Source organism: Cervus elaphus, chromosome 30, assembly GCF_910594005.1.
Source record: "Cervus elaphus chromosome 30, mCerEla1.1, whole genome shotgun sequence".
Classification (NCBI taxonomy): Eukaryota; Metazoa; Chordata; class Mammalia; order Artiodactyla; family Cervidae; genus Cervus; species Cervus elaphus.
In genome coordinates this window covers 13371435-13395512 of record NC_057844.1, presented here as the reverse complement: position 1 = coordinate 13395512, position 24078 = coordinate 13371435, and the positions used below count along the sequence as shown (strand labels likewise).

The window sequence follows — 24078 nt, the reverse complement described above, 5'->3', positions numbered from 1 at the left end:
ACTTTGGCCAACTTGGGTTCTACTTTTCATGACTCACGGCTTCTGATACCTGCAGGTCAAAAGGTGAAAGTAATGAAACATAAAGATGCACAAGTATATATACACAAGAACAAACACCTGCTGGGAGAAGCCAAAGGCTTTCTGTGTTCCCTGCCAAGAATTCAGTTTCCCTGTCCACCTTCATGATGGATTTCCTCACTAAGCTCCCTCCTTTTCTGTGATGTAACACCAGCTTCATGGCTGTTCCAATAACAAGTGGTTCACGTCCACCTATGCCAGGAGCCACTGGGATATTCATATTGGTCATCTTTTACCTCCAGAAAGGCATCAACAAAACTGCTGTAGTCTAAGGACCACACTCTCACCCCAGCCCCAATATTCAGGATCACTTTACATCCTGTTTTTGCCTGGTAAAATCATATACCATCCTGATACAACCATGGTTCTTGCTTGTGATCAGTGCCTCTTTTCTTTCTTAAAAAAAATCTCAGTTTGTAAAATAAAGTATAATGACATTGTATGTATGTCCTGCTCGACAGACCTTTTCTTTCCTGCCAAGTCAAAATGGATCTGACCTGGGATACTTGCCAGAGAGAAATAACCAGCCAAATCCTAAAGTTACAATCTTCAGTTCTACTCTTCCCCCTACCAAGAAATGTAATTGGTCGTTTCTCCTTCCCACCATCTAAATTGAAATATCATCCACCCTTACCTCAGAATATCAAATGTGCATGAACTACATTTTCTAACTAGGGTACTTCCTGGACTTAATTTTCTTTGTCAGCATTTGTAGCTGTAAAATATGGTGAGGATTTCTAAGTCACAAAGGGTAATTGACAAGCTTTCTCAAGGAAGCCAAAGTGACCTTCAAGTGATATGTCAGTAGTGGTACCCAGGGACAACCCTACCAGCATGTTACTAATCTCAGTAGCATGAGAAAGTACCTTTACTCTCTTTAAAACCATTTGCAAAGCTGCCTGACACCTGTCTCATCTTCTCAACATTAAGCCTGTCATATTGGTTTGATCTACAACTACAGCTCCTAAGTGCTCTCAAATCTAGCAGCCTCTCCTTCATCCTGCCAAGCACAATCCCCACTCTTCCCACTAATAAAGGATATTTAGGAATATGTAGTTCATATCATACCAGATTTCTTGGATGTCCTGGAAAAAATTCCAGTTCTTCAATAAATGGAATACAAGCAGAAGACCAAGGCTGGGAGCCTGCCTTCTCATCTCTGCTTGCCATTTGCAGTCCTAGGCCATTACCCTATGCAGATGATGCAGAGTCCCATAATTCTAAAGTGTCTATTGCCACCTGGGCCTGAGAAAACTATCTAGTCCACTTAGAGAAAATGGCATCACTACCTATCCCCAAGGGTCTAACCCCTCCTGAGAATTTCTGAAAACTCATTTAGCAGGAAGCCTCCATGGGATAAATTATCCTCCACTCTGATCTTGCCCTCTTCACCCATTATTTTTGCTTCATTCCAACCTGTTTGATAGCCGTGCCACTTGAAGGCAGGGATTGTGTGTTGTTTATCATTGACTTTCCCCAATGTCACAAAACTAGGCAAGGGGCTTCCATAGTGGTGCAGTGATAAAGTGCATTGCCTGCCAATGCAGGAGCTGCGGGAGACAGTCTCGATTGCAAATGGCGCCCCACTCCAGTATTCTTGCCTGGAAAAAAATCCCATGGACATGGAGCCTGATGAGCTATAGGCCACGGAGTCGCAAAGGAGTCAAATACGACTGCGCGCCTAAACAACAACAAAGAACTGGGCAATGAGCATCATTTAGGCAGCAGACTCATCCCCGCTGCTTCACTATATCTTGTAGCTCTCTCTTTTCATATGCTGGCCTCGAGGCTCAGTCTGAAGAATGGGAGCAAAAAGCGCTGGAGAAAGAGATGTATGTTTTCTATATATAAATGTTTTTCTACTTCTGGTTATTTTACAAATTGAATCAAAATCTGTACTCTAGCTTCTTGTTTTTTCTCTCACAACCATCCAGGGTTCTTTTCCTTCCTTCAGTAATGCAATTATGTCAGGCCTAGAAATGGAATGGCCCAATGAGACCAAATCACTATAGTTCTCCATCATCATATCGTGGTACACCTTCTTTGGAACAGGGTTGAGAAATTCCCATTCATGCTGAAAGAACTCTATGGCCACACCCCTGAATGTTATTGATCCATCAGCCTTGGTTTTAGACCTGCAAGAGCTGATCAGTCCTCAGGGTTCCTTTACCAGAAGAAACTCAGAGAGATCACACATGTATTGGTATTTGCCTTTCTCTGTCTGACTTCACTTAAAATGGGGCTTCCCTGGTTGCTCAGATGGTAAAGAATCTGCCTGCAATGCAGGAGACTCAGGTTCAGTGCCTGGGTCAGGAAGATCCTCTGGAGAAGAGCGTGGCTACCCATGCTAGTGTTCTTGCCTGGAGAATGCTATGGACAGAAAAACCTGGTGGACTACAGTCGATGGGGTCACAAAGAGTCAGACACAGCTGAGCCACTAACACTTTTACTTACTTTCACTTTCTTTACTTAATATAATGCCCTCTAGATCCATCCATGTTGTGGCAAATGGCAGGATTTCCTTCTTTTTATGACTGAATAACATTCAATTGTATATATGTCACATTTAAAAAACCCATTCATCTCTTGAGGATCTCTTGTTGTTTCTATCTCTTGGCTATTATAAATGGTGCTGCATTTAACACTGGGGTGCTGATATATTTTCAAGATGTGATTTTGTTTCCTTTGGATAAATATCAAGAGGTAGAACTGCTGGGTTATATGGGAGTTCTAGTTTTGGTTTTGGGGAGACTCTCCACGCTGTTTTCCATGGTGGCTGCACCAGTTTACATTCCCTCCAGCAGTGTGTAGGGGTTCCCTTTACTCCACGTCCTTGCCAACACTTGTTATTTCTTGTCTTATTGGTAAATGACCAATAAGGTGCTATTTTATTATAGTTTTGATTTATACTATTCTTTGAGGTGCTATTTTATTGTAGTTTTGATTTGCATTTGCCTGATTACTGATGATGTTGAACTCCTTCTCCTGTACTTCTTGCCCATTATTGTGTCTTCTTTGGAAAAATGTCTCTTCTGAGCCTCTTCCTATTTTTCAACTTGGATGTTTGTTTGGTTTTCTATTAAGCTCTATAAGATTTTTAAAAATATATTGTGAATTATAAATCAACTATATTCCAATATAAAATTTAAAAAAAATTGTTTTTAAAGCAGTAGAGCTCTGGGATCAGAGTTAGTAGCCTTGAAGATACTGGGGCTTCAGTTTAGGTGTGATCCAGTTGCTAATGGATCTAAATCAGGCCTGAGCTATAGTCATCTCTAAAAGGGCAATAAACAGAGGAGTCTTAGAAGAAGCAAGAAGACAAGCTAGTAAAGCCAGAGAGAAATCTTCAGAGAGCAGAAAGACCACACTGTTCAATGCAGAACTATTCAGGAGACCTTGGGCAAAGTGTTGTATTTCACAACATAAGTAGCCTGGAAGCATGCTGTCCTGGGTATGTGCTTAAAGGACTCATGATATCCCAGTCTTCTCTAAGACAGAGGGTTATATTTCCAAGAGGCGCTTTAGGTCTGAGGAGTAAGAGAAGGTTAAGAGAGACAGCTGTGTCCTAATAAATGAGTTTCTATTCTGAAGGCCTGGATCTCAAGAGTGTTTAATTTGATCAGCCTGACACAGGTTAGAAAGGAAGTCTGAAAGCTTAGCAAGTGTGGAGAGCTGTAAATTTTCATCGCTGTTAGCTGAGCTATCTATCACACTCATTCACTGGACTGGGAGAGGTTTCAGACAACTGAGCTGGGAGGAAATCCAGTCTGGAACTCAGAGTTCCATATCCCGAAATAGTTCACAAATGCAGCAGGTGTCAAAAGATCTAACAACAAGTCTAAGAGGTGATTCAAAAAGCAGACAAATCCAGGCTCAGGGAACCTAGGCTCCGGAGATATTCAGAAATCCAGGCTGACAGCTGGCAGACATTAATAAAATAATGTCTCTCCATATGGGTGCAGAAGTGGGGCATCAGTTTTGGAAGAGAAGTGGCCCAAACAGGGGAACTTCTGTTCCTAGATCAACTCCTTAGGTACCCAAGAGCTCAGGTTCAACAAAAAGAGAGGAATCAATTGTGTGAATCAGCAATCAAGTTATTAAATTGAGACATAAGATCAGGGCTAACACTAAGATATTTGGGGGACTTCCCTGGTGGTTCAGTGGCTAAGACTGCACTCCTAATACAGGGGGTCCAGGTTCGATCCCTGCTCAGGGAACGAGATCCCAGAGGCCACAACTAATACCTGGCACAGCCAAATACATAAATTAGTTAATTAAACAAAATACTAGGATGTTTTGTATACCTTAAAGAAGTTTTGAAGTAAGGGTGAATTCTAGAACCTGGCTCAGCTTGTTCTGCAGGGACAAGATGGAGGCAGATGATGGGAACTAGGTATAGTTTTAAATTAAGAAAATTTACAAGTAACTGCAAGTAATACAACAGATATTTTTTAAAGAAGTAAAATGTTCCAGGTACAGTTAAAGCTTTATTCTCACTATGCTTTCTTCTTCTTTTCTCTTCATAGGAAACTGCCATCCTGAAGTTGATGCATATCTTTACCACAAATGTTTTTATACTTTTAATGTATGAATTCATAAACAATATATGCTATTTGAGTGTTAAAATTTTTACATAAATGGTGTCGCATGGTCACGTGGTGTGTATATATTTGACAACCCACTTATTCTTTCATTCAACACTAAGAAGTCTAATATACTGATTGATGCATGTTTATATGATTCATTCAGTTGTATTAATAGACAAGTTTATTTACACATTCTCCTTGAGCTTCTCTGGCGGCTCAGATGGTAAAGAATCCACCTGCAATGTGAGAGACCTGGGTTCGATCTCTGGGTTGGGATGATCCCCAGGTGAATGGATAGGCTACCCACTCTAGTATTCTTGTCTGGAGAATTCCATGGACAGAGGAGCCTGGCAGGCTATAGTCCATGGGGTCGCAAAGAGTCAGACTGAGCGACTGAGCGACTAACACACACATTATTAAATATCTAGTTTTCATGAAGGCAATCTTGCAGTACACACTGTTATACACATCTCTTTGTGCCCATGTGTATATACCTAGGAATGGAATCACTAGGTCACAGACCAGAGGTGTCTTCAACCAATAAGGTATTACCAAATAGGTCTCCAAGTGGTAATACTGATTTGCATTCCCGTTTGCAGTGTGTATGAATTCCTATTTTCCTTTGCCCCTGCCAAAACCTCTGTTATCATGCAGTGTTGCCAATCCGAGGGATCTAAAATGATCTCTCATTTGCCTGCATTTCTCTGAATACAGTAGCATTGAGCATATTTTTTTATTTTGTTAACATTGATTATTTGAATTCCTTTGATAGAAGTTGCATTTTCCATTCAAATTGCCCATTTTTCTAATGGATTATTTGCTTTCTGAAATTATTTTCTATGAATTTATACAGATGGAAAAGAATCATATGAAAAGATGCTCAATATCACTAGTCATTAAATAAATGCAGAGTAAAACTATAATGAGATAGGCTAACCTACTAGAACTTACCCATTCATTGGGCTCAGTCACTTGATCGTGTCAGACTCTGCGACCCTGTGGACTGTAGCCCTCCAGGCTCCTCTGTCCATGGAATTCTCCAGGCAAAGAATACTGGAGTGGGTTGCCATGCCCTCCTCTAGGGGATATTCCCAACCCAGGGATCTAACCCAGGTCTCCCGCATTGCAGGCAGATTCTTTACCATCTGAGCCACTAGGGAAGCCCAAGAACATTGGAGTGGATAGTCTATCCCTTCTCCAGGGGAACTTCCCAATCCAGAAATTGAACCAGGGTCTCCTGCATTGCAGGCAGATTCTTTACCAACTGAGCCACCAGGGAAACCCATATGTATATAATAGATACTAATTCATGGTACAATAGCTTTTATGTTTGAAAGTATTTTTCCAGTCTGTGGTCTATCTTTTAATTTTTATATGTTGTTTATTATTGAACAGAACCTTAATAATTTTGTTTAGTCAAATTGTGAATCCTTTTTAAAAAATGGTCTATGCTTTTTATACCTTATTTAAAATAATCCTTCCCTAGTCCAACAACACAGAATATTTTCTTATATTTTCTTTTAAGAAGTCTGAAGTTTTGCTTTTTACATTGATGCATTTTATTTATTAGAATTAATTTTGAATATGATGTAAAGAAAAGGATCTAATTTTTTTCTTTTTCCTTGTAGATGTCTAATAATTCCAGCACTATTGACTGAACAGCTTTTCATTTCCCTCTTAATTTTAAGCATCAACTTTTATTCTTAGAGTCTAAGAAACATGCCTGACACTGCTTTTTCTACATTCATATTTTGTCCTCTCAAATAGCATGACGTTCCACAAGCCCAAAATCTTGTCACTTCTGAGAGATGGCATTGACAGCAAATTAAGTGTTTATTAAATACTCCCTTTTAGAATAAAAATTCTAGAAAATAACTAGAATTCAAAGTCTCTGCTCCATGTTAGTTTTTTAAAATTTCTTACTCAATTAAAAAAATTAAAATCTCCATGTGTGCTCATAAACACCTTTACAATGTGTATTAAGCATCCATAAAGTACAAAAAAACTAATGCTGTGATTAAAAACAGTCACATTTCATAAATAATACTACAGACTGGACTATTTAAGCCAGGACAGTCTAAAATAAATTTAATGCAAGCCATGCATATAATTAAATTTTTTTCTAGTAGCCATATTAAAAAGATAAAGAGAAATATGAAAAACTAATTCCATAATATATTTTATTTAGCCCAATATATTAAGAATATTATCATGGCAACATTTAGCTAATATAAGAGTTATTATTGAGGCACTTTGCATTCTTTTTTTCATCCTAAGTAGCAAAATTTGATGTGTATATCTGAATTCAAACTAACCTAATTTCAAGTGCTCAATAGCCACATGTAGCCAGTGGTTACCATATTGGATAGTGCATATTGAGGCTCAGATGGTAAACAATCTGCCCACAATGTGGAAGACCTGGGTGTGATCCCTGGATCTGGAAGATCCTCTGGAGAAGGGGGTTGACCCACTCCAGTGCTCTTACCTGGAGAATCCCAGGGAAGAGGAGCCTAGTGGACTACAGTTCATGGGGTCGCAAAGAGTCAGACACAACTGATCAACTAACACTTTCCCTGTAAATAACTAAAAATGTTGGATAAAATCTAAATGAAGACAGAATTCTAAAGAGTTAAGTTTATTACTGAATCAGATTTTATCTGAGGGCATTTGCCAAAATGGCTGAATGAATGGCTATTTTCATGGCTTCCAGGATCTCAGGAGAAAGACTCAAGTCAGGAACCACCCTAGGTGAGGAGTCTAACAGGAAATTGTTGTCATTGTTGTTGTTTAGTAGCTCATTCATATCCGACTCTTTTGTGTCCCATTCCCCCTCCCTAAAACACAAAAAGGCTGCCCCCTCAACCTCATTCAGGTGAGTCGGAAATTAATCCATCTCACGGGCTATGACTAGACCATCTCCAGAATGAAAAGCTGCCATTAACACATGTATTAAAATCTTGTGAATCAAAGAAAAAAATCATGAAGTAGATTATTATATGCTTGAAATTGGATAACAAGGCTGAATGTTAAAAGCTGGGGGATACGTGACATCTTCCCAGCATCAGGCTCAGCCTCGCCATTTCAGTCCCGAGCAGGGCATGGGCCTCTGTCTGTTGGAGGGCCTGTCATACAGCGTTAGTATGAAATTGCAGGTCTGGTGGCTGGAGGACTTGCTCTCAAGTCTGAACACCCACAGAATTTTCCCACTGAACTCCAGCTCTCTCCTGCTTCTACCATGCTGGGTTGGTTGTCTGATTGGGATTCTGCCTGAGTTTCCTAACTGAGGTTAGAGGCTTGTCCTAAGTCTCAACCCACAGACCTCTCTTAAGTAATTGAACTTGTCCAGGAAGTCCCAGACAGGCAGATGACTATCTTGGACCTATCCATGTGTGCGTGCTCAGTTGTGTCTGACTCTTTGTGACCCCACTGACTAAAGCCTGCCAGGCTCCTCAGTCCATGAGATTTCCCAGGCAAGAATACTGGAGTGGGTTGCCATTTCCTCCTCCAGGGGATCTTCCCAACCCAGGGATTGAACCCACATTTCTTGCATCTCCTGCATTGGCAGGCTGATTCTTTACTACTGGGCCAAGTGAGAAACCCCATCTTGGACGCATACATGGCCTCTAAAAATAGAAAAAGAAAAATACTGTGGGATGCAGCTAAAATAGTACTTAAAGGAAAATTGGTATTTATATCCTTTTATTAATTAATAAAAAGATTATACTAAACATCCAACCCAAGAAGTAGAAAACTAAAAAGAGAACCAACTGAGAGGTTCTTTTTTTTTTTGAGAGATTCTAAGAAACTAAGACCCTAACAACTAACTAAGAAACTAAGAGGAAATAAAATCATGACTAAATAGTTTTACTGGTAACTCCACTGTATGTTCAAAGAACAGACAACTCCATTCTTAAACTCTTTCACAGAATAAAAAAGAAGAAATGCTTTCTCAAGTCATTTTATGAGTTACTGTGAACTTGACTCTCAAACTAAGCAAGGGCAGTGAAGTGTCACTTTTGAACATAGATGTAAGAATTTTAAACAAAATATTGCAAGTAAGATATTCTCTTCACTCATTCAATAGACGTTTTTCGAAGATCAACTAGGAGCCAAGTTTTGTTCAATGTGATGGGGACAAGATGAATAATATATGCTCTTTATTCTTAAGAAATAGCAAATTTAGTGGGAAGAGAGATGCATTAATAGTTATGCTGTAATATAATCACTCTAGTCAAGAACGAAGTGTAATGGGAACAGAATGTCTAAGTTTGCCTTGAGAAGGTTGCATTGGGAGATCTTCTGAGCTGCGACTCTATGGATAAGTGGAAGCTTGACAGGTTGACAAGAGGTGATGTTGGTAGTGGAGCCAGGGAGGAGAGTAGGTGTGTAATTCAGGGTACTCTGTGTGTGGGTGTGTGTGTGGGGGTGTGGTATGTGTTGTATGTGGGGGACAGGGGAAAGGATGTAGACAAGGATGAGGGAAAAAACATCAATTCAGAGGTAGGCTTGAAAGCTTTCCTTTCATGTAGACTCAATATACAAGGGAGATAAGTGACTTTGTGCTGTGCTTAATCACTCAGCCGTGTCCAGCTCTTTGCAACCCTATGGACTGTAGCCCTCCAGGTACCTCTGTCCATGGGGATTCTCCAGGCAAGAATACTGGAGTGGGTTGCCATTTCCTCTTCCAGTGGATCTTTCCAACCCAGGGATCTAACCCAGGTCTCCCACATTGCAGGCAGATTCTTTACTGTCTGAGCCATCAGGGAAACCCAAGAGTATTGGAGTGGGTAGCCTATCCCTTTCTCCATGGGATCTTCCCAACCCAGAAATTGAACTGGAGTCTCCTGCATTGCAGGCAGATTCTTTACCAGCTGAGCTACAAGGGAAGCCCTAAGTGATTTTAGTTAATACCTAAACTACTCTGTAATTAAAGTTATCAGAGAATGCAGAATATCAGAGAATGAGTCAATATAAAATGAATATAAACTAATATTTAAGTTCACAGAGTTTACAATGAATTGATTCACTAAAGTTAGTTTGACTTCCAATTTTTGCTTGTGTCTATTTTTACTCATTTTATTGTTATTGATGTCCCTATATTAAAATAGATAGAAATTATATTAAGCTAATTTCTATCTTGATAAAAATAGAGACTGAATTTTACTTTTAAATTTAGAAATTACTTCTGGCCAAAAACAGTAAAGTATATTTCCAGGATTCTATAATCATTTTCAAATCAGCTGAAGTGCTCTTTAATAATTTGATTTCCAGTTGAAATTTCATATTTCATCAAATCATAATTAAGCTAATTAAAGTGTTACATATCAGTGTTTCCTGATGGTCAAAAAATTGTCATCATCGAATAATGAGCTTTTAGACATTCATGCCATTGAGCTGGACAAACTTTTATCATAGTCTTGAGATGTTTAATATTCTTAATTGTCAGTCTAACGGTCATTGGCTTCTGAGCTTTAACTGGTTTTCAGTTTTGCTGATTTACTGCGGGGATATATTTTAAACAAGTTATGAGAGGTAAGTTTTATGCTCTGTTGCAGATTTCTTGTTATTAATTTCCAACTTAACTGCACTATGGTTAAGAGTCTCTAGTTTGTATGAGTTGGGTTCTTTAAATTTGTTGACAATTGCTTGAAGCCCAGAACTTAGCCTTTCAAGCTCTAGTTTATTTTCTGTAAACTAGGGGCTAAGGCGAGTAGAGACATTGGATCAGATCAGTGATTCCTAAGCCTGGTCAGAGGTAAGAATTATGCAGGGAGGGTGATCAGAATGGCACACTGATCCCTTCCCCAAAGATTCTAGTTCCATAGGTCCTGGACACTTTATAACCTGCTTTCCAGATGATTCTTGGGAAGTCAGCAGAGCATTGGAAACTGTTGAACTAGGGCTGCATTTTTAAAACTGTAGAACTATGGACAATGACCCATTAGTGCAGGGGTCAGGCTGCCTTCTGTTTTGTTTTATTATTTATTTATTCATTTGGCTGCATTGAGTCTTCCTTGCAGCATGCAGGATCTTTGCTGTGTCATGCGTGATCCTTTATTGCAATGCGTGGATTCTCTAGTTGTGGGGCGCAGGCTCAGTAGTTGCAGCTCCCAGGTTCACTAGTTACCGTGCATGGGCTTAGTTGCCCAGAGGCATGTGGAATCTTAGTTCCCCGACAAGGGATCAAACCCATGTCCCTTGCATTGCAAGGTGATTCTTAACCACCGGACCACCAGGGAAGTCCCCTTGTCATCTGTTTTTGTAAATAGCATTCTGTTGGAACACAGTGATGCCCATTATTCACATGTTGTCTGTGACTGCTTTTCTGCTGACACGGCAGTGTTGAGTAGACTTAAGAGTCCCACATGGCCCACAAAGTCCAAAATATTCACTATTAACCCTTTACAGAAAAAGTTGGCTGATCCTTTCACTAGTGAGTTATAAAATCATTTCAATAGGTTGCAATCAGTATTTTAAAAGAGAAAATAGAGGTACTTTGCTGGCAGTCCAGTGGTTAAGACTTTGCCTTCCAGTGCAAGGGGTGCAGGTTCGATCCCTGGTTGGGGAGCTAAGATCCCACATACCTCACTGCCAAAAATCCAAAACTTAAAAACAGAAAGCAATATTGTACCAAATTCAGTAAAAGACTTTTTAAAAAATGGTCTACAAAAAAATAGAGAATATTAAAGCACATTGCATGTGCATAAGTGCTTTTAGTTAAACTTGTTAAAATATAAACATGTGTATACATATGTATGCATACACACATATGTATATATTTGTGTTGTTCAATTGCTCAGTCGCTCAGTCATGTCTGACTCTGCGACTGCAGCACACTAGGCTTCCCTGTCCTTCACCATCTCCCGGAGCTTGCTCACACTCATATCCATCGAGTTGGTGATGCCATCCAACCATCTCATCCTCTGTCATCTCCTTCTCCTCCTACCCTCAATCTTTCTCAGCATCAGGGTCTTTTCCAATGAGTTGGCTCTTCACATCAGGTGGCCAAAGTATTGGAGCTTCAGCCTCTGCATCAGTCCTCCCAGTGAATATTCAGGATTGATTTCCTTTAGGATTGACTGGTTTGAGCTCCTTGCAGTATTTGTGTATACTGGAAAAAATTTATTTTTTGGAAAAAATGAGTAGAATGCTTTAAAAAACCCACAGGATAATCTTTGGTCCCTTCTCTTCGTGGACTTTCTCCCAGTTGGTAGGGTGCTATGGCAGGGGGGATTGGGGTGGGAAGGAGGTGTGTGTGGGAATGGAGGTATTCAGAGAATGTGCTTTACTGATACCATACTTCTGGGGCTGCTTCCTACTTGGTAAGTCAGTGTCTGTCCTTTAAGGAAGGGTAATGCGCAAAGCCCATATTGATCCAAAATATCATGGCCAAAAGTAGAACCAACCAGAGTTGTGTGGAGGGTGTGAGAACATTTCCCATGGGACTAATGCTAAAATAGGGTTATGATGAAGATTAAGTGTACATGTGTGCATGTGTGCTAAGTCTCTCCAGTCGTGTCCGACTCTTTGTGACCCCATGGACTGTAGCATGCTAGGATCCTGTGTCCATGGAATTCTCCAGGCATGGATACTGGAGTGGGTTGCCATTTCCTATTCCATTAAATGTACATATAGTGCCTCAAACTAAGAAGTGCTATACAATTCTAGGACTCTACAATTTCTCATCTGTAGCCTCTCATTCTTGTGGCTGGAATCTACACCCCAGTCAGAGGCAAGTTCCAGGTTGTTACCAACCATATGCACTCATTGTATTTTGTGAAGGCACCAGTGATGGCACAAGGACTGGGGAAGACTAACACCAAGGCTAGAGATAGGGAAGGAAAGATAAGGTTCAGATCCTTGGACTATTGGGAAAATTCTTGTTTCTAAAATAGTAACAATAATGCAGGGAAATTTACTGTATTTAGACTTCCTGGTAAAAAATTATTTTGCTAGCACTACACCACGATCTGAATGTTTGTTGAAATCCTAACCCTCAAGATGATATTAGGAGGCCGGGGCTCTTGGAGGTGAGTAGGTCACAAGGACTGTGCCCTCATGAGTGGGATTAGTGCCCTTATAAAAGAAACTCCTGGAGAAGGAAATGCAACCAGTCCAGTATTCTTGCCTGGAAAATCCCATGGACAGAGGAGCCTGGTGGCCTACAATCCATGGGGTCACAAAGACTCAGACACGATTGAGTGACTGAGCACACACAACAAAAAGAGACTCCAGAGAGCTTCCTGGCCTCTTCCAACATATGAGGACAGAGGAAGAAGGTGGTCCTCTATGAAACCAGAAAATGGGCTCTCCTCAGACACAGAATTTCCTAGGACCTTGATCTTGGATTTCACAGCCTCCAGAACTGTAGTCCATAAATTTCTGTTGTTTAAAATCTATCCAGTTTATGGTATTTTGTTATAGTAGCCTGAATGGACAAAGACAGACTATACACCGTGAGCTGCCAAGATTAGGAAACTGACCTTCTGATTAAGGAAGAATTATGATTATATAAACAAGTTACTGCTTTAAAGAATTTTTATACAATATAATTTGCATTTTAAAGTAAAAATAATTTAATATGATGATTCAGAAAGTCCTTCAGACAGTATCTCAGGGTCACCATGGAAATGAATAAATGTTTCAGTCACTAGTGACTTGTTTTTAAAAGGATGCTGGATGACAAGGTTTTTTTTTGGAGTTTAAACTCTGGTTCTTTTTTTTCTAACTTGGTTAAGATTCTGCATATTTTCCCTTTATATATAGCCAAATGCAAGATTAAAGGGCCCCCCAAGATGTTCTGATCCTGTGATCTGATGCTTGAATTAATTCTTCTCTAGTCATCAAACAGATAATGTGCATATACCATGTGCCAAGCACTGGTCCATACACTGGGATACAGTGGTTAAAAAATTTCTTCCCCCATGGGTTCACATCCTCTCAGTCTCTAAACTCTTCTCTTAAAGGGGAACTCATTCAATGAGACAGTCCAGTGCATCTTTGGACATCACAGTTTTTCCTGTCAATTTCACTTGTTTATCTCATTTAGAAGTGTCTATCAATAGATGAATGGATAGAGGAGATGTTTTATATATATGTGTGTGTGTGTATATATATATATATATATATATAAAATATATATAATGAAATACTATTCAGCCATAAAAAAGAATGAAAATTTTGCCATTTGTAGCAACATGGATGGGACTTGAAGGGTATTATGCTAAGCCACACAGAGAAAGACAATACTGTTAACATCACTTACATGTGGAATCTTAAAAAATACAACAAACTAGTGAACATAACGAGAAAGAAGAAGACTCACAGATACAGAGAGTGACCTAGTGGTTACCAATGGGGAGAGAGGAGGCAATATAGAGAGGAGCAGGAGGTACAAATTATTGGTTAGAAGACAGGCTAGAGGGATGCATTGTACAATACATATGTAGACAATATTTTGAAATAATTGTAAATGGAACATAAACTTTAATATTGTATAAAATATTAAAAATCGTAAATTATTAATGATTTAATAATTTATTAAATATGGATAAATAAAAGATAACTAATTTAATAAAAAATTAAAATTAATGCAAGCCCAACTCCCTGTGATTGTCTCTCAAGTATCTTAATCAACTTTTGGTCCAACCTCATCTCCTCCCACCTCTACCCCATTTCCTCAACCCGAAATTTTCTCTTTTTCAAACTAAGAATCTTTCTTCTAGTCCCTCAGCTGTTCCTCTGGGGGCAACATCTTGGCCCACTTTCCACTGTGCTTAAAGAAGTCCCTCATCATCTGTTGCTCTGACCTCTAGCTAATCTTCCTGTCTTTAGTCCTCTGCAGGTCTACTCCACCCACGGAGGTCAGATCTGATCACGCTGTCTGGCCGTCACCAGCTCAGTTTCCATCTCCGCTGTGTTCCCTTTATGCTTCTGCACCAGGCCGCACCCACCATGATGTTTTGCTGTCTTCTCCTGCACTGTCAGCCCTACATCACACACCCGAACTTCACCTGGCTAACTGCTTGAAGATGCAAGGTGACCGATCCAGGAAGGCACCCCTAAACCTCCTCTACATCCTTCCTCCCTCTGTGCTCCCCACATACAGTGAGTCCCCTACCTACGGACCTTCAAGATGCAAACTTCAAAGATGAGAACATGCGTTCACATGTCCGGTCACGTACGTTAGGTCATGTGTCTGACCTACGTTGTCACGTGGGTGATCCCCGACACAAGGCTATGCTTTTGTGTACCTCACTGTACAGTATTGTAGAGAGTACAGCATCTTTATCTCAAACCCAAGAGGTCCAGAAGTAAGCATAAAAGCAGCAGTGATGTAGCTGGTACTGCACTGTATTTTTCAATGTATGGTACTATAAAATATAAAATGTTTTGTTTGCTTTCATGTATTATTTGGGTGAAAAGTATTATAAAGCTATTATAGTACAGCTCTAGACAGCCAATTGTGTTCATTAGGTACCTAGGCTAACTTATGAACAGTGTTCTTGGACTGGAACTCATTCCTATGTGGGGGACTTGTTGTACATGGTTGCAGACTTTTATTACTGCACATAATGGTCTGTGTTACAATAGCCTTTCTTTCTCACTAGACAGGACTATTCATAGATCGTTCCCACTGGAAACAGCTACTTGGTTCTTAACAAGTGTTTATCAGTAAACTTCAATGAATGATTACTGTAAGGAGAAACCAAATAAACTTTTACCATGAATTCCCCCACTGAGTGGAGTATTACTCAGCAATAAAAAGAAACTATTGATGACTATTGATATATGCAACAACTGGATGAATCTCAGAAAACCAGTTGGAGTTAAAAAAGGAAGTCACATACTATATGATTCCATTAATACAATGCTCTTGAAATGCTCAGATTATAAAAGTGGAGCTACATTAATGGTTTCTCAGGATTAAGGATGGGGTGGAGGTGGGAGGGAAATAGATGTGGCAAAACAAGGGGATCTTTGTTGTGGGTCCTTGTGATGAGCGAACGTTTCCGTCTTGACTGTGTCAGTGTCAATATCCTGGTGGTGATATATGTTTGCAAGATGTCATCACCAGGGGGAAATGGGCAAAGGGTACACAGGATCTCTGTCTCTCTGTTATTTTCTTATGACTATATTAGACTCCACAATTATGTCAACAGAATATATTTAATTTAAAAAAAACATTCCAACCAGAAAAAAAAAAAATGGAGACTTCACACACTCCAAATGCATTCTTTTTATTTGAGAAGGACAATCTCAAGGCAGTGCCCTTTGGGAAAGGCATCTCTCATCATTAGATACATCGAGATCAACCATTACTCTCGGCAAAGTACAAAAATACACGCATCAGTGACTTCCATACAATAAATACATAATCATGCATCCCACAATGAAAGGCACGGAAACCCGGTCACTTAGTAGTCATAAAAGTTACTAGCTACATTAACAAAGCCACCCAAATTATCAGTATAAGGAACTGTAATAATATATTCCAAAGGTGAAAACACATAAAACATCTTTAAAATAGTATGCAATAAATATCTCAATTGTTGTATATATTTAAAAAATTATGCCATTGTAAACAGCATGTAAACAAACAAAACTCACGTTTTCTTACCATTATTAAAAGTTATTAGAGCTAAAGTTATAACCTCTGCTCTGTCAGGTATATTTCACTGGCAAGTGTGCTAAGCAATTTAAAGTTTCACTCTTTTCTGCAGCAAACAGAGCCCACTGTATAATAAATAGATAGGATCTCCATCTTTCAGATAAAAGTTTCAAAACAGACTACAAAAATGTAGTAAATTATTAGCTATAAGTAATATGGCAAAGGCTAGAGTACAACTATCTTCTTCAATGCAAGGGACGAAAGGAACTACGCTGTTAGATATTCAATGTGATGATAAATAAGAGGCAAATCATTACTGATTCTCGTTATTGAAAGGTAGGATGAAGATGCTGAGTGTAACGGTCAAGTGTCCAGTCTTCTGAGCCTCCTTTGTTTGCGGGCCTTTCACAACGTGGAACAAAGAGTTAAGTTCTATCAAACTAAGAATTTCTTTTTGCTAGAGAACGTAGAAATGGTTGATACTTTATACTGATGGGAAATGGTGACTTCAAAATATGCCTATCAAAATGTAAGTATACATTCAAGTAAGGTTTTTCTCATACTTACAATATTTTTTCCTTCTTATAAAGGAATCCAATTGTCTAACCATTAATAAATATTCAGAGAAGTTAATTTTTTGCAACTCAAATATTTTTATTTCATCTATATATCAGTGCATTATGGCACATAAATACTAATAGTGGATTTACTATATGCTTAGATAAGTATGCTAGCTGTTAGTATTACAACTCCTTTTTCCCCATTAAAAATAAAAGTGGTGGAAACATCAACCCATAACCACAAATGGAGCCTTTGAAGTACATTGCAAAGCATTATTTTATAACTTTTTCCTTTTACTGTGAATTCCCAATGGATATTTCATATATTTTGGAGTAACTGTCATTAATAAGGATATATGCCTTCCTCAAATGGACTTAAAGTTGAACTTGTGTTCTATAAACTCATTAGTCATTTGAATAATGTACAGCACCTATAGTTGTGGAAATGGGGTTTTATAGAATTGGTGAAAGATGTACTTGACAAGTGATGGTCAAAAATTATTTGCAGTTGACCTGAAAATACAAAAATTGTGGACATAAAAACAAGATTAGTCCTTTATGACACAGAACTGTTAGTTTTTTAGGTGGAAGGTGATGACTTCTCTTGAAAACCCTGAGAAGTAATATTTGCCTTAAAAACATGTCCTCACAATTTCTTAAACAGACTAGAAAAATAATCATGAACATGAACTTGAACTCTATTAGATAAGAGCGGTCTTATTTTATTTGCATCGCCAGCATGAATCAAAGGTCAAATGTAGACCAGGTAGAAAAAATCCTACTGAGTGAAGTAAGAAGTCATTTAATTTAATTATATGCAAATTTTGGACGTATTTAATTTTAAAAATTGACTTTAAAGGATTTTTTGTGTCAACCTTTATCATAATTTGGAGACATGGTAGAAAGGCTTTATAGAATCACAAAATAAAAACAGTCCCTTAGGTAATAGTTTTTAGTCTTTATGTTCCGTGTGTGTGTGTGAGTTGCTCAGTCATGTCTGACTCTTTGCAACCCCATGGACTGTAGCCTGCCAGGCTCCTCTGTCCATGGAATTCTCCAGGCAAGAATACTGGAGTGTGTAGCCACTACCTTCTCCAGGGGATCTTCCCAATCCAGGGATCAAATCCTGGTTTCCCGCACTGCAGGCAGATTCTTTACCATCTGAGTCACCAACAGCGGCAAAGAAGCCTTCTTACATTTACATAATAAAAAATGAAATAATCATTAACTATAAATGACCTGAAAAATGACCTGAAACTGCACAAATCATTCTCTGTCTCTGGTTGAAAACTATTTTTCAGAAAATTTTACCTTTGCGTTTTTTTTTAATTCTTTCTCAAGTGTCATTGTTTTGTGTAGGTCATTAGTATATTTATCTATGTAGACTGTATACACTGAATACAGAACACCTGCCAACGAGAAAGATCATCTTTAAGGCATATCTATGAATTACAAATAAGAACTCTGCAGTTACATGAAAATTTTCTAAGCCTCAACTTTAAGAAACAAGAATTCAAATTTGGTAAATATTTCTCATGAGTAGCTAACAAATGATTATCCTTCATAAATCAACTGTTCTTTCCTGATGTTTCTCTTCTGTTGATTCTCCTAGAGTTCCTGCATGCTTCTGAACACACACCCACCTCTTATGGACTCTCAGAAAAGTTTATGTGTTAAGTGCAAAAACACAGAGAAGTCTGGGCTCTGTATTACCTTCACCATTTCAAAAACATTTATTAAAATCCTACCATGGGCTCGCTAGACACTGAAACTACGAAGATAGAGAAATCCAGTTGTTGACAAGCAGATATATACATAGAATTGCTGAAATGTGATATATATATATATATCATATATGGGGGCTTCCCGGATGGCTCAGAGTAAAGAATCTGCCTGCAATGTGGGAGACCCAAGTTCAATCCCTGGGTCGGAAAAAGCCCCTGGAGAAGGACATGGTTACCCACTCCAGTATTCTTGCCTGGAGAATTCCACAGACAGAGGAGCCTCATGGTCTACAATCCATGGGCTCACAAAGAGTCGGACACGAATGAGTGACTAACACTTTAACTTTTCTTTCATATATTCATACATATTCAATAATTATTGAAATAATTTTATAGAATAAATTTCAAGAGACTATGGAGCATGGATGAAATACTTAACCCTCTGGGTAGTTAGGCAGAGTGTCACAGAAGGTAAAATCTGAACTGAATCTTAAATGAGTTAATCTCCAGCAAGTGATTATGCCAAAGCACTGAACTGTGAGTAGCTCCAAATTCCTGGGTTACAAAAGGTCTCTAGTGGAAATGGTAGGCGACGATGCTAAAAATGGTGTGACGAGGTCATGGAGATCCTTATCCATCACGCTACGGAGGTGGGTTGCTGTGCTGTAAAGAGGGAGAGTCTAGTTAAGATTTTTTTCAGCTGAGTCATGACAAAAGAAATCTGTGTTTTAAAAAGACCACTCTGTCAGTCTAGTGGAAGTTGGATGAGCGGTAGGGGAGAATGAGGTGGGAAAACTGGTTACTGAAAAACTACAGCAAAGGCACAAGAGAGAAGAATAATGAAGGGTTGTGGTGATAAAGGTCTGAATGGAATTATCACTTTGCTTTTCTGCAACTAATTAGAAATAGAACATAAAATGCCAATTCAATTTTTGAGATGGACAAAAAATAAAATATGCAACTGTATAAATACTAAAAAAAAACTTTGATATAGAAAATGCTTCGGTTTACACAATTCAAAACCAAGATTAGCTTAGGCTTGTGTTTTGTTCCATATTTTAGCTTAGGAGTTTCTTGGCAGAAGAACATGATCACATAATGTTGCTATGAGAACTGTGTCACCTCTCAAAAGCTTTCTGAAAGCTTTTCAAGTAAAAGGAGGCGAGGAAACAAAAGAACTGCTTGAGTTTGCAATGCTTTCATCCTCATCATTACGTATATAAAAAAATTGCTGCACAACAGAAATCTGTAAACAGGGAAGGTTCTAATTAAAATTATAATTAATTTAAGTTATACTAAGATCAACTGTATATCAGGTCATTGTGGGAAGCAAATTCCCAGAAAAATAACTTATTCCCATCACTGTACCAAATCATTTGGGAATCATCATTTAGAGATCTGTTATTATGAAAGCTAAGTTGTGCCATAGTTGTTATTGTTGAGTCGCTAAGTCGTGTCCAACTCTTTGTGACCCCAAGGACTGTAGCCTGCAAGGCTCCTTTGTTCATGGGATTTCCCAGGCAGGAATATTGGAGTGGGTTGCTATTTCCTTCTCCAAGGGATCTTCCTGACCCAGGGATTGAACCTGCATCTCCTGCAATGGCAGGTGGATTCTTTACCACTGAGCTGCCAGAGAAGCCATTAAGATAGATCAGAACACAGGTGAATGAGTTCTGATTCACTCTTTTCCTTGATGTCATGCAGCTTACAGCCTCCTAAAATCCCAACATTTTTAGGGGAGAGGGATGCCGCAGGAGCGCCAATGTATCATATTATACTACTATAAATAGCATATCTAGCAAAGAACTTTTTGAGTCAAGTGGTCAGAGTGACTGAATTCAAGGGTCAGGGAAAAATAAAGTCAATATTCATTTACCCTCATCTATATTTGATAATTTTAACTGGGTTATTCTAATTTCTTTCCTTTAATTGTACTCAGATTTTCATTATGGTAATGAGTAAGACAATCTCTAGCTTAATTTCTTTACCGGAAGTTTTAAAGGTACTTTGCAAGAGAGAGTACCACTCCATAGCTAGAGAAGACAGTGATGTATGCTTCAGATCAAATAGCAAGGAAACCATTCAGAATTCACTGGGTAAGTGACATCACAGAGTAAAATATGGTAAGGGAGGAGTCCAGTGTTCCTTTTTTTCAACACTGATTTAAAGAGACATTTCCTCTTTGGGGATTTAAGCTATGAAAAGATGTGCAGGTCTTAGTTATATATATATATATATATATATAAAACAGAATCACAGAACTCAGCTATATTATATAATATGCATTATATATGTATTAATAAAATATTTGTCTGGGGTGAGTGTAAAAAAATTACTCTAAATTTCTGAAGACTTTAGAAGTAAGATTTTAGCCTATCCTAAATGAATATATAAATCTATACTACATAGATGAAAATACCTATAACCTATTCTGGGCAAGACAGTGCTAATGTAACTTCACTCTCATTTTTAAAATGAACATTGAAGGATATTAACTCGGACTTTTAATTTTCATGCTATAGTCTGGGAATCCTTTATATCTAACGACAGTGGGAAAAGAGGTATGTTTAAGTATGATTCACACTTACATAGTTCCTCTTGTAAAAGAAAAATTACCTGGTACTTATAACTGAAAATATCGTGGACCATTTCTAATAAGAGAAGCCAAAGGACCAAAACATAGAGCTCGTAGAAAGACACAGTGAGCCAGGGCCAAAGTCAGTTTTTGGAATCCAATGAACCTAACTCTATTCCCACATCTAGCATCACAGGATTCAGCTACTAGGAATACTATAAATTTGAATACTTTTTGTTTCAAATCAAAGAAAAATCCATCCTTGCTAACAAATTTCAAGGCTGAGAAGGTTCATAAGCATCTCTTTACTCTGTGTGGTCTGGTCTGATCTACCTTTACTAGATAGCTCTTCTTTGGGAAGTTGCTAAGCCCTACTGACCAGTTCTCTCTCTATCACTCACTACTTGAAAAAAGTGAAGTCGCTCAGTCAAGTCCGACTCTTTGCGACCCCATGGACTGTAGCCTACCAGGCTCCTCCATCTGTGGGATTTTCCAGGCAAGAGTACTGGAGTGGGTTGGCATTTCCTTCTCCAAGGGGATCTTCCTGACCCAGGGATCGAACCCTGGTCTCCCTCATTGTAGGGAGACGCTTTACCATCTGAGCCACCAGGGAAGTCCAGGGATTATTGTCTAGGAAGGCTGTATATATTTTGGGGTTTATTTTGCCTCATGTAATGCACACAAATGATCAGGTTATCCAACTATATCATAGCTATAAAATGTTATGGCAAATCCCGAATGAGCTTTCTGGCCAACCAATACCTTTTAACTGACTTCCAAGCTTCAACAGTAGAATGGGCTCCTTAAACTCACTGGTAATTTTGAAAAGAGTAAAGGTACAATTCCAAACTTCACCAGTGTGACATTTTTATATTCTTCTTGTTTCATGTCCACCATATATCTCACACCTGCTTTGCATTTCTATAATTTAAGCTGAAAGAGATCTACATTCACACTCATTTCCAAAACTCTCCCAAATTACCAAGCTCCTTTATCCTTTAATTTCCATAGAATGTTTCTCATATATTTTCTTCTTTCCTGCCTTCAATAATTGATTGTGCAACAGTAAAATTAATATAAAACTCTTTTGAGTTAAATTCTTAATTTTCTACATTTCTTAAACAGTTTACAATTCATCTACCTCTTATACTGTAAAGCAATATGGCAGTTGAATTTAGGGCTTATTAAAGTGATTTCTTTATATGTGACATTTTTCTTGAAAATGTGATTTTTATTCTGTGTGGTATCTGTTGTGCTATTAGGTTTCAAATTTTTGGTTTTTAAAAAGTTGAATAGAGAATATTTCGAAAACAGAAATAATTCAAGACTCAATTAGAATCTCACTGACTTAACTGACAGAAACAAACTGACAAACCATAATCGCTTATGGGTACTCTGACTAAAGCAGCCCAGAGTCAAATGCAAACCTGTTAAGAACATACACTTTGAAACCAAGAGCTGGAAGTATGTGAGATTTGGAGGATTCAAGATTCTGAATGTTCATTCAAATGCCTGCATGCTCAGTCACTTTAGTTGTGTCCGACTCTTTGCGACTCCATGGACATGGACTATAGCCCGCCAGGCTCCTCTGTCCATGGGATTCTCCAGGCAAGAATACTGGAGTGGGTTGCCATGCCCTCCTCCAGGGGATCTTCCCGACCCAGGGATTGAACCTGTGTCTTCTGCATCTCCTGCATTGCAGGTGGATTCTTTACCACTGAGCCACAAGGGAAGCCCTCAAATGTTATACTGGCAGTATAATCACTGAGCTCTCTTTTACAACAAAAGTTGAAAGTTTACTACAGAAAAGATGTTCTGACTTGAAGATAAAATGTATATTGGGCAAATACAGCATGATGAATCTCTTTGTTACATTAAGTTCTTAATCTTGATGATTTCATTTTTTGATTTATGCCTTTTTCCGTATTTATTTTAAACATGAAAATGATTTTTTTTAAACAAAGTCCCTATGACTTTTCCATTGTCTAGGAAGTAAAGAATACCATTTTTTACAAGGAAAAAAACTGGGCATCTGTTTGGCAGAAATGAGTCTTTCAAGTACATAAGTAAGTTATGAACAGAGCTATTACACTCTAAGCAACAGCAGTAACAAGGAAAAGAGCTAGAATATGCATTTTGTATAAAGATTAAATTTCATGGTATAATAAATAAATGCACTCTGATTTACACAACTTGCAAAAACCTTCTGCTGATGATTATGAATAATACTGTCCATCATTGACTTTGCTGATATCAGCACTGCCTCACATAGAGTTTCAAAGGCAAAATTCTTGCCCCCAAAGCCACAAAATGTACAAAGCTGCTTTGTTATTAAGTATTTTGTTTGCCAAAAGCCCTGCAAACTAAAATACATCTTGGAAGTTTGAATCACCAGCGTGATCATTATTTTGGTATAAAAAGATAAGAAAAATTTTAATATGAAAATTAATAAAACCAGTAAAAGGTGAAACCTGTTGTATAAATAGACATTTTAACATAAAAGTGAGACTTTTATCTCACTTAAGAGAAAGAAAAAGTTTGATACAACTTACTTGAAGATTTGAAAATATCATATTTTCCCAGCTCTAGATAAATATATTACTCCAATTTATTAGTCATCTTCAATATACAATATATGTCACAAAACTGGGAATATTACAACACCAAAACCTTTCACAGCACTAGCTACCAGTTACCAGAACTGTAAGAAATCTTATAGCTATATATCAGCTTAATATTTAGAATATAGAAATAGATATGGCTAAGCTGTGGTAAACAATAGTGCAATCAAACAGTAAGGACCACAAAATATATTTGTTTTCCTTTTTAGCTTGTATACCTAACCTCATCGACCTACTTCAATAGCCTTATCAACCGAGTATGAAACATTTTATTCCATTTAAAAAGTTACCATATGTTCCTTTAGGTTAGGTTAATTTATTCT

At 38.2% G+C, this 24078-nt stretch overlaps 1 protein-coding gene across 3 annotated transcripts in view; it reads right to left on the bottom strand.

The window, feature by feature from the left end:
• Nucleotides 1-5689: 5689 nt before the first annotated feature.
• DGKH (diacylglycerol kinase eta) overlaps nucleotides 5690-24078 on the bottom strand; it is a 218661-nt gene continuing 200272 nt past the window's right edge. For 2 of the 3 annotated variants that reach the window (XM_043892318.1, XM_043892313.1), the window contains one exon: nucleotides 15884-22774. The gene's annotated coding sequence lies outside the window, so the exon portion shown is untranslated. Of the gene's footprint in view, nucleotides 5741-9324; nucleotides 9346-15883; nucleotides 22775-24078 lie in introns of those variants that run through there. The other variant, XM_043892311.1, reaches the window with a different exon arrangement.